This window comes from Augochlora pura, chromosome 3, assembly GCF_028453695.1.
Source record: "Augochlora pura isolate Apur16 chromosome 3, APUR_v2.2.1, whole genome shotgun sequence".
Lineage (NCBI taxonomy): Eukaryota > Metazoa > Arthropoda > Insecta > Hymenoptera > Halictidae > Augochlora > Augochlora pura.
Window position 1 is genome coordinate 31124206 of NC_135774.1, and position 12209 is coordinate 31136414.

At 50.8% G+C, this 12209-nt stretch overlaps 1 protein-coding gene across 4 annotated transcripts in view; it reads right to left on the reverse strand.

The window, feature by feature from the left end:
* Window positions 1-12209, reverse strand: part of LOC144468035 (max dimerization protein 1-like) — a 122303-nt gene that overhangs the window by 35912 nt on the left and 74182 nt on the right. The window lies entirely within an intron of this gene.

The following is a 12209-nucleotide window of genomic DNA, read 5'->3' on the forward strand; positions in this document are numbered from 1 at the left end:
TAAATAAGTGTCGCGCGATTGGAAATACAATAAGACGAATAATCAGCGCTTGTCTCGGACCAGTTGAGACACGAAACAACCAACACGGAAAACGGATTGAACAAAGCCACCGTGGAAAAGGAGGCCGATACCGGACAGCATCGTTGCGATCTTCGTTCCCCGTGAAATATTAAACTGTCGGAACCGTGGCAATTTCCAGAAACCCGTAATTTCTCCCATGAAAATTGTTGGAAAGCGGTGCGCGGCGCAACCCGCTTCTCTATCCGCGATCGAAGGGCGGTGGAGGGATGGGTTCGTTCGGGGGGCGGAGAGAATACCTGATAAACCGTACTCAATATCCAACCAATCCGGGGTGAAACGCGGGCGCGTTACGTGGGATCCGCATGGAGCGCATGCTGTGCTCGCGTGGCCTTATTCATATTTAAATTCAATTTCGTCTAGACGCGCCGCGCCGCGCCGAGCCGCGCCGAGCCAAGCCTTGGCTACGAATAAAGGCCGGCAAAGTGTCACTGGCCCGGGAGAACTTTGACGAATGAATAACGGTGCGCCAAAGAATTTCCCCCTTTATGAATTAACCAGCCGCCGACGACTTATCCTTCTTCGACTCTCTCGGCCCCCCGCGCGCTCCCGCTCGCGATCTCGCTCGCGATCCCTGGAACCCCCCGCTCCGTTCGAGCCCCGTTGCCCCGTTGAATAATGCTCCCCCGGTATACGCGATATTCCTCGGCTACCGCCGCCCTCGTGATTCCCAAAGTGCCATCGATTTGGCAGTGTAACGCTCGGCGTGGTCCCAATCGAAGCGCTAGCTCTGCTCGCCACGGTTTTGTCGATGCATCGAGACTCGAACGTTGCTTTATTTAGGTATTATTATTGCCTTAAACTGTACATGACATGTACAGCAGATTGCTATTTTACAAATTAAATAAATGAGTAAATTGATTAGATTCTTAGTTGAATTTTTGTGTTACAGTATAGTTATCGATATCTGTAGATAAATATAATTTTTGTGATACAGTTTATTATACGGTAATGTATAGTTTGATGGCTTTTAATACCTGATTCGGCTAGGAAGGAACTGAGACAAAATGATGTAGTACTCTGTATTCATTGTACTCTGTTCTTTTCCAGTGACTGGAAAATTGCAATAAAGTGTGAGCAATCAGTAATCATTATTTCGTTCTTACCCAACATTCTCGGAGTCATTGAAAGCTCGAGCAAAGCTCCTCGGCGAGCTTCGAGCACACACGCGCGACAGGAAAGGTTTAATGGATATTCCGAGCGGCGGCCCGCGCGTGGATTTATGGAATCGCGGCATGAACGAGCTCCAACTTTATTCGGTATATTTTTAAGAGAAAATTCGACCAAAGAAGTTCCAATAGACGGCCCGAGCTCGTCCACACCTACGGAACACGCAATTTTCTCGCCCGATTCCTTTTTCCCCCGTGGTTTTTCCAACCGCCGAGGAGGCGGGCGCCGCGGCGGTCCAATTACATTTTCGCACACGCTTGGTCACGCGTTTGAACATTCTCTCGCGGCGGTGCGCGGTGCGCTTCCTGGCTCGTCCCGCGTCCTTTCGTAATTTTCCCGGCAAATGGTCGCAGTTATGCAACTTTGTTCTCATGGTTTTGCCCCGTGGGTCGGTTCTTCCGTCGGCCGCATTCGGGTCCGAACTTCTCCTCGGTACGGAGCCGTTACAGGACGTTGCAAAAAGGGTGCGCGCTAGGTCCTGGGAAGTGCGCGGGAGTTCTCTCGCCGTGAGCGGTAAAAAATGCTTAATCAAGGAAGTAGCGTCGCCAGGCGAGAGACAGTTTTATCGGCGACGCGGCGCGGCGCGGCGGTCCGAGCCAGTCGATTTCGATGCGCATGGTTTATGCCTACTTTGCCGGATTAAAGCTTACGCGATGTTTCGAGTAGCCGCGGCTGTGTTCGGAGGTATTGTTCACGAAGAAAGTCGCGTAATTGGGCCACGATGTGGCTTTAATTCCTTGTATTATAATAACGAGTCAGACTCGTAGCGAACATTTTTTTACAGAAATTTTAATATAAAATTTTTAATAAATATGACTGTCATAATGTTCTGGCCGTTTCTGGCACTAGTTAGGGACACCGGAGGATCGCGTCGCCGAAAATTCGTAGCCCGGGTCCGTCTCCGCAGTCCAGGCACCATTTTTCACGCGATAGATAAGACCCAATCCAATTCGCACGGTCGCGTTTCCCCTGACTCTCTCTCTCTCTCTCTCGGCGATCCTGCGCGCTCGCGCGCCTCCCCCATGAGTTATAGAAGCTTTATAATTTACGGTATTACGACATTACGGAATTCTTACGGCCGAATATATGTATGCGGCGGCGGGCTATATCTACTTCGGTGTTCCTGAGCCAGAGAGAGAGAGAGAGAGAGAGAGAGAGAGAGAGCCGGCAGAAAGGTCCGTTCCGACATAGAAATCAAGGTCTGCATTAAGGCAGTAACTTACGGTAATACTTCTTTCCGGCAGTGATATTTCTCTGGCAACGTGGCTCGCCATTCAACATTATTAAACGGACCGAGCCTGCCGCGACTGTTTCCACTCGTTTCCCTCGATTTCCTACTGTTATGCAGTGCCCCAAATATTTCCGTGAGACACCGACTAGGCTGACCTGTGTGTCACCTTTGTTAACACTTACCAAACGGTAGCCTATAAATCGGCTTTTTACTATGGCAACCGATTAATAATTTATCCATCTCTATAAACTCTCATACTATTGTCATAATTCTTTAAATATTAAATACATTCACGATGAATGAAGTGAGAATAAATATTGTTTAACGCTAATTTTGTAGAAACATAAAAATGCTAGTAAATTAAATTATCCTACAATTACATGAAATTGTCGAAATATATTTTCAAATATTCTCTACATCGATAGGAATATTTCTTGCACGCATCTCCGTTGGCCGTTCTCGAATTCCAGTGACAATACCCTGGCTCTCGCCGTGCTCCGCGCGAATCTATATGCGCATAGGTATGCCCGCACAGCTTTCAACGCCCTCCGATGATAAATCACGAGTGCCGGAATTCTGTATTTCGGTTAGTTGGCAAGACTTGGGCGAAACAACGAAAAACCACGGGAACATCCGAGCGGGATGTCGTAAAACCCGGGAGAGAACGCGGCCCGCGCGTGTTTGTCTCTGAATATCGAGGAAAAAGCCGGTCGGAGGAGAAAAAAAAAATCTCATTAGAAAAATGGCAGCGCCGCTTCCGCGTCGCCGTGAAGAAACGAAAGCAATCCGGTAATTCCGCGAGCGTTCGGAACGCGATAAGCAGAAAACCGCCGCGCCGGCAGAAACAACGACTCATCCGACGTTTCTTGCCAGCGTTGCTAAGTAATAGCTTAACATCCCGATACGCCGTTCATCCCCGAAACGATCCTATTATTTTCCTTCTAAACGTCGAGCTAACAGAGCGAGGGAGAAGGAAGAGAGGGGGGAAAGAAGAGAGGGAGGAGAAGGGAGAGAGGAGCGGAAATATCGAGGGCACCGTGCAGCGGGACGTCTACCACCGAGTCCCGGAAACGGAAGACGGTACCAGGCAACATCTGTCTGCGACGTCGCCCTCTCGGCGCACCGTCACGCCTGTCCCCGGTATAATCGATGCCTTCGATACTTTTTTATTTTAATTAATCATAGGCAAACGCGGTTCCGCCGTCATCCAACTTTATGGCCGTGATAAAACACGCGGCTTCCCGGGGATCGGTTCAAAAGCCGGCGACGATTTTTCCAGCGAGACAATTTTCCCTGTCGCCCCTCGAAGTTGCCCATCCCAAGCCTGATAGATTACCCGCGACTTTCATTTTTACAACGCCGCCAGACAAAAAGCCGGACTTTGGCCGAGCTTTTTCTCGTTAGCGAAGCCTCCGCGTAATTAACGATTCTCGCGGGGGGTGTGTGCTCGCAGGGTACAAACGCGCGGACGGAATCGGAACCGATGCTTTCTGCCGAACCGGGCCCGGCCCGTCCGGCGCTGTTTCCCCGCGCTTTATTGGATTTCCGCACGCGGCGGCGACGCGCGTTCGCTCGAACGGGAGACAAAAAAAAGGCGGACGCCGCCGCCGCGCTGGAATTAATCCGACGGAGGGCTCTCTCTCCCTCCGTTGTTCCTTGCGCCGGAAATCCGTGATTCCGCGAGTTCACCGTGGACAATGCTCGGCTCTCGTTTCACCCCCCGTGTCCTTCGCCTCGGGAAACTCGCCGGACCAACGCGCGCGCCGCCGCCGCTGAAAACAACCGCGCGGGCGAGATTCGACCCTCGACCGCCGAATTTTTCACCGAACCCCGACCGGAATTTTCGTCACACGTTCTCGAAAGTCGAGACTGTTTTATGACGTTCGTAAATCTTGCCGGAAGCCGGCCGAAATTCATCGGGAAATCTTCGAACGTGAATCGCTGCGGGAAGATTGAATTTCTGTGGAAATCGGATACTTTGCAAGGGTATGTTTGAACGATGGTGAGATTTTCGGTTACTCGAAGTATGCAGCGTGGAGGAATGAACTTTCGATCGTGTGTTCGCGTAATTTGAAAGAGGTGGTTCTACGAGAATTTATTTAAACGTGCGATGTTGCGAAGCTTTATTTGATTGGCTTCTTTTGCGGACAGCTGCAGTCGATTTTATTCTCAATTTTATTATTTATTATCAAGCATTTTATTTTCTAACAACGCTACTTACAAATGATCACCGAGGATTTTACCAGGATACAATTATACTGATATAATATATTAGAAGACTATACAATGCACTAACATAATAGAAAACACAAGGAACTTGTTCGAAACAGTTTCACATTCCAAACAGTTCTCTCGCGAACCAGAGGAAGTCGTACACACTTCTATGACCTTATCTGCGAAAGAATTCCCGCGAAATAGTCAGCCGAGTCGACCCCATTTCACGCGTGGACTAGAAATACGCGCTTGCGTCTGGTAGAATTGTTGGAGGAACAGGAACTGATGGAAACAAATGTCGCTGTTCGATGTGTATACGGTGTTCGTTGCACGCGTCGTCGTCGTCGGCGGTATCGCGGTTGTAACAGGAATAAACGTGTTGCGCCGATGTGGTCATTAACCAACTAGACCACCACCACCACGCCGGGCACTAAATCCGTGTCGCGCGATGCGCTTTTTATTAGCCATTCGAGGGGAAGACGCGAAGGGACTCGGGGGCGGTGCGCGAACGCCCGGTGATCCGCGGAGAGATGTTGACACCGTTCCGCGATTTCGGTGCGCATTGTGTGCACGCAGATTCTCGTTTTATAGTTGCTGGTGCCGGAGGGAATGAACGCGCGAGAGAGAACGAGAGAGGAGGGGAGAGAGAGAGAGAGAGAGAGAGAGAGAAAAGGCCGTGGATTGCGCTCGTAATGGGAAAAGTAGGAGTTTCCAGTTGGAATTCAAATTGCTGGAATTATGAGAGATATTGTTGGTTACATGGGGCCCCGGGAGTTGCAGTAACTGGAATTACTGGCGCTGAAAATTTTAACTGTAATGGAGAGCGTAAGGTCCCGGTTAAATTTTATTCATACCCGGCGTGCATGCGAGCCGCGAAGATGATGCCGCCCCGCGCGCACCGTAACGGCGCCCGTGAGTGATAATAAGGGAATTCTGCTTACAATTTGCCGTCGTTCACCGTTATTGCGCGGCCCTTCTCGCCGCGTTACAACGAATCCGCGACAAATTACACCGTTTTTACGGCCCAAACAAGAAGTCGCCGCGCTTCCTGTCGCGAGAACGGCCGTATTTTATTTCCACGATTTTCTCCCGAAAACGGCGGCTCCTCCGCCGCGATCCTCTGCACTTCGCGAGGGAGTCTCGTAAAAATAACGAACAGTGCTCTTCGATTTATTCGAAGAAGAAATTGGCTATTTATTATCAATAAAAGCAACGGGTCGAAACGGTGGAAGAGATTTAACCCTTCGCGGTCGAATATGCCACGTTTAAAAATAATTTTTATCAAAGTTACCAATATTTAAAAAATTGTCAACAGCTATTATCTGTTATATAAGTCACAAAATTGAATTAAAATCCAATAAAATGGAAGCACTGTAAGTCTGAAGAGATATTTTGAATTTCCAGTTGAGATAGCTCCGACTGCAAGAGATTCAAACTTCTCGCGCGTTGGACAAACACTGTCGAGCGTCGCAGAAAATAGAAGAATCGACGACCGTATAGACTGGTGGTAGCAGCGCGCTCGTCGCTTTCGCGGCAGAATAAAAATCGCCGCGGTGATCGTGGAACACGATCGGAGTTCGCGGCCGAGCACTCGGAATCGGCCGGCTCGAGTCGGCGACTTACCGGACACCCTGTACAGGATTATTGGGCTCTAGCTAACGGTCGAACGTGCTCTAGCGAGTAACTGTATCGGAGGAGAGGCCGGCTACGTGCTCGGCAAGAGGTTACGTGCGCTTAGCTAGAGCCACGTACACGTACGTGCGGAACCGCCGCCGCGCCGCGCCGCGCCGCGCCGCTTCGCACCGAAGCGAGCGAGCGAGCGCGCCGAGCGGCGCCGAGCCGGGCCGCGCAAGAAGCCCGCAAGACACGGCCAGGAATTACACGCTGCCCGGATACCGCCACCGTCTTTTCCGGGACCTCCTACCCTGGCCAGCGAGCCCAGAAATTACTCTCCAAGTGCTCGCGGTTACGACGAATTAACCCGCCCCCGCAGACTCTCCATCTGCCGCTCCACCTAGCTGCCTCCTCTTCATTCTCCTCTCTCTCTCTCTCTCTCTTTTTCTCTCTTTCTCTCTTTCTCTCTTTTCCCCTTTCTCTCTATTTTACAACGTTTTTCGGGATGTTTAGGAGTCGCCTCGTTCACGGTGCCGAGCTCTCTCCTCTGGAAAGCAGCTCGATTTTCCACGGGGCCAGCTGTCGAGGGGTTGCGTGGAATAGAACACTCGCGTAGTATAAAAACCAGCGCAAATAATTATATAAATTATATAAATAATTATATAAATACCAGCGTAAAGAAATTAATAACATTCACATTGAGTAGACGTTGCATGAAATCTTTGTCACCAGTCTGTCTCGTTATTACAGTGGAAGGGGTTGAAGCGAAACGGCGCCGATATTTCTGTTCGAGCGACGGCCGTCGAAGGTGAGAATTTGCATAAAAGTCCGTCGCGGGCCCGGAGATCCCACGGTCCGAATATTTCGGTGACACGGCATATAATCCGAAGCAATTGCGTGACCCGTAATATCGGGCCACGCGGCTCGCGCAAAATAACCCCGGGGATCAGCGGAGATCGCTTGCATCGTCGGCAACAGGGAGGGAGAGGGAGAGTGGGAGAGATGCACCGTGGCGAAAGGGTTGGGCGGTTGGCATTGAAAGCGGCGAAAGCGCGGAGGAAGGTTAAAAATCGCCGGTCGGTCGGCGGAAAAACCTTCAAAAAAGACAGTCCGCCGTCTAAAAAGTACAAACGCGACAGCGATTTCCGTCGCGGGCGCGCGCGCGCGCGCGAGCGGGGTTGTTTGGGGAGCGTGTCTGGCCGACTGCCAGCGGCAGGCGTCGCGCTTGTTTATTTTAATTTGCGTTCGCGAGCGGCGGTCATACCCGGCCGAAGCCGAGCCCGGAGAGGGAGGGGGGAAGGGGGAAGGGGCCGAGTAGTCTGTGACGGTCTCGCAATTGGCGTAAGCGGTTCTTCCGTGGGAGAAACAGGAAACGAAAGGAAACCGACGAATGATATATCGGACGTAAGAACGCCAACGGAGAACGGTCGAGGCAATGGGGCGCGCGTTTAGCCATTCCGAAGAGACGATCCACCATGAATTTATTATTCGTCCCGGGAACTTTCGCAATTACGGGCACTCTCGCTCTCCTTTTACAATTCCGCTGACCTCGAACAGTTGGCGAAAATAGTTCATCGTTTCGTTGCGTTGCTTTTCCATTTAGGCTCTTGGAATCTACTTACTTATTGTCGGAGATTAGATTCTTCGGTTTTCTTCGCCGTCAAAGTCTTCTGGTCGAAAGAGATCGGTCTTTCGAATACATTTTTGAAAATTCGATTTTTCCTATTCTGTGACGTCGGAGAGAAAATTAATTCTCTGACTAAAGTGACGATTACACCGCTTGATACGTAGCTTTTTTACTCTCCTACATTTTCTGCAAAATGCGACCTTTTTCCTTTTCTTATCAAGCGTTTTATTTTCAGTCTCTGACTCCTACATTTTCTGCAAAATCCGACCATTTTCCTTTTCTTATCAAGGGTTTTATTTTCAGTCTTCGGCTTCGATGTTTTTCGACGGATCGATTCGCGCCGGACCACTCGGTCGCATAAATAGTGAAGTCCGAACTGCGACGCGGTTCAATTATCCTACATCTCTCCGATTTAAACGTTTCGCCCCGTCTGAGGACCCGCTATTTAAAGTACCATAATTCGATCCATTCTCGTCCGGAGACGGCGTCGTAGCCGACCGAACGGCCGGCGAACGAGCTGCTGTTTAATTCATACTTTTCGCGAATTAATTTCGGGAGCCGCGCATAAAGATCCGTGAACTACCGGCGACCGACAACGAAGTGGCTCCGTGACAAAGGTAATGGTTTCGAGTTCGAGCGGCGCGACGGCCGGCATATCCAGCGGAGACGGGGTCGAATCGCCGCGCGGCGGGCCGTTCTCGCCGGCCAGACGAAACCGGAAATGGCGGTGTTCAAAGTAACCACGCGGAAGGATTCCGAAGAGGTCCCGGGGCCAATTGGAATATCCGTTCGCCGTTGCGGGACCCGCCGGAACGTTTGTAATTGAAAGGGTGGAATAATCCGCGGCGGGGAGAGATAGAGAGAGAGAGAGAGAGAGAGGAGCACTCTTCACGGTTGCCACCGCGGCTCTTCTCCGCTCTCTTTGTTCGGGCATCAAACACGCGGGGAGCGGCCCGGCGGCTTCTTGCCGGGCATAAAGCGCGCCGTAATGCGCCGCCACGAATAATGAAGTGGGTCATGGAAATTTTCTACGCAAGAAAAGTCGCTCCACTTAGCCGAGGCGTGTAGAAACGAGCCCGAACACCGGCGCAGAAGCGGCGTGCACGCGTGGAACTGCGAGGGAACCACGGCTATTCTTTTATTCAGCGAAGAGCCTCTATTAACGCTTAAGCGTCCGGCAAAAACCGTGCAAACTGCGCCCGGCGAACAGCGCCGAAGTCCTTCGGACGGACGGACGCGCCGAGTGGCTCGGGTGCTCGCCGATGCCGCGGAATTTACAGAAAAATTAACCCGGACCGAGGACGAGGTCGAGGAGTCCGGCGAAGACCTCCGGGAAACTGCTAAGTGCTGACCGAAACCCCCTGCCGCCTTCGTTCCCCGGGCCACGAGGACGCTGCGCGAAGGTCGTCGCGAGCCCATCTCGCCAATTTCCCGGCTCGACGTTCCCTACCGTCTACGGTTTTCTTCTCCGATGTCGCGCCTGCAGCTCGGACACGCGTGGAGTCAACGATGCAGCTTTCTAAATGAAAGATGACTGATGACACTCGGTTCTCGGAGGATCTATTTCCCCTATCTTTTGGAGTCCCTATTTTTTTAAAAAAATTGCAATCTATGGCTTTCTATAACCTTGACAGAGCGAAACGGAGATAACAAGTCCTATATAAATGGCCCAAAAAAGTTTCATAACGTCGCTTTACAATTTTCAACTCTGCCATCATCAGAATTAAAGAAACGAAAAAAAAGAAAAAAATGTTACAGAAATGTCTATCCGTCTAAAAAATGATTCCACGCGACCGATGAAAAAGATTTACCGAAAGATCCGCGCCCGATAAATCGACGCCCCGAAACAGCGAAGCGCGCACTGCGCGTGAAACGAGTGTCGCGTTGACAAAAGGATTAGACGAGGGTCAAGAGGAGTCTCCCGACAAGCCAGAAACGGACACGACAAACGAAAGAAAAATACGACGATGCTCAACCGTGGCCAAAGCGTGGACGAACAGTGACAACGAGATAAACAAACGAGCGGCGGCGGTCTCGTAGCGAATAATTACCTAAACAAAAACGGGTTGAACCGCGGTCGAAGTGTCCGAGCGTCGAAGCTCGGACAGCCGGCTGGAAAGGTGCGCCGAAATTTCCTAATTGTACGTCGAGAGTTCGTGATTGGAGTTGCCTTCGCGAACACGCGTCCTACAATTCGAACGCGCCCTCCGCCGCCGTGCCGGAACGAACGACACCTGCACATTCCACTTGGCAAACGATGCAATAACCCTAATTACTCTTTCCTTTCGCACGCTACGTGTAGCCCAACCGCGATGAATTCGTCAAGGGGCGTGTGTTTCTTCCGTCGACTATTAACGCTAGATTTAGCAGGCCGGTCAAAACGACTGGTTTTACTATTTTCATTGGAAATTTCTACTTGAATGATGTGAAAATGAAATGACTTTTTTCAGCCATAATTATAGAATCAGTTTTATGAATTTTATATTATTATATTTCATACGTATTCGTGACATATTTTATATTTTTATATTATATAGTTTTAGTTATTGACGCTTGTGCCAGCACCAATCAAAATGCCTGTACATGTTTCTATCTGTTGAAATCACATTCTGGCAGCTGCAACAATTAATAGGTACTAATTTCTTACCAAATTTATTTATATTATAATCTTCTATATTATGATTTTCACGATGTAAAAATATTGAAGAAACAATTGATGCCACATAAGTCTGCTTTGGTATTTTTATTCTATTTTCATTTTTTAAAATATCTTACTTTTACTCAATCTTTTACATTTTCATCGCGATCCTTGAACTGTTAAAAGGAAGAAGCATGTGTCAAGAATTTAAGGACAACCGAGCCGCGGTTCCTCTCTCGATCGCGAGGCAGGCAATGCGTTTCCCGCAAACGGGAAACGAAAGCGAAAATATCGACTCCGGGGTTTCCGGATCCGCGCGCCGCGATCCCTCCGCCTTCCGAACGGAATCGATCAATTAGCAGCTCGCAGGGGCGGAAGAAAGTTTCGCGGGGATCGAGGCCGTGATTTCTGGAACGTGACAAATGGACAGGAGATCACGGTTGTACGTCATCTGGAAATATGGGAAAATCGATGGACCGGCGCGGTTCGGCGCGGCCGGGAGCAGCGGTCTCGAGGCGTGGAACAGAGAAAGAGGACGAAGGAGGTGGAGGAGGAGGAGGGGGGCCGAAGAGTGGGCCCGGGGGGTTCAGATTGCAAAAAGAAATATTCCCTGGTTTCTTCCTTCCGCCCTTTTTCTCCCGGTTAGATATACCCGTATATACAGGGTGTCCTTTCATCGGGCGACACGCGATGCCAGTTCGCCGAACGTTTCGTGGCTATAAAATTAATCTTGCGTGCAAAACGGAGATGGAACGGAGGAAAAGGAGCAGAAACAGATGGAGAAAGAGACGGAAAGAGAGGCGAGGATGGCGGGGGGGATGGGGATCGGCGAAGGGAAGGAAAGGTGGCGTAGGTACGAATGAGAGAGAGAGGAGAGAAGAGAGAGAGAACCACGCCTCGAACGATTCTTCTTCCGCACCCCCCCTTTTCGGCCCCCGGTTTCTCTCGCCGCACACCGCCCGCTTCGAGCGTTTCTTTTCTCCGCTCCTCCACACCCACGCGACCCCACGTCCTTTCTTTTCCCGTTTCTTCCGTCACACCTCCCTCCCTCCCTCCCTCCCTCTCTACCGCCGAACTCGGCGACCGCCAACCCCCGAGAACACCGAATCGGCTCCGCTCGTCGCCGACCTCCTTTTTCCACGAACCCGCGAATTTGATGCTCGGCGCCTGCTGCCCCCGAGATACCGTAATTTATTGCCCACGTGCAACCCGCGATCCCTTCACCCCCACCCACCCCGCACCTCCGCACCTTCTACATCTGTTTCGCCGGCCCCGTTATTTAAATCCGATCGCCGGTTAAACATTTCCCGAAATTAACGACCCGATAATGCGATTTATCTCGTCGAGCGCCGGCATCTCCCTTTGAACTTTTTCCGGCCGCTTTGCCGCCCCATCCGTCTGCCTCGGTAATTATATCCGCGTTTAGGGGTGGCCCCGAGGATCGCGCGGGATTCCGATACTCGAGCACGATCGGAACCGAACACGTCGCTTCGGTCGCCGATAGGAGAATAGAAGTCGCGCGGAGGGGGGAGAGGGGGTTGCGGCAAGCGAGATTCTATCGCGCTAATTTCGCTTTCGCGTTTCATTTTATTGGCAAACGTTCAGCTGGACGACGGCCTTCGCGCGCATTTATGGCA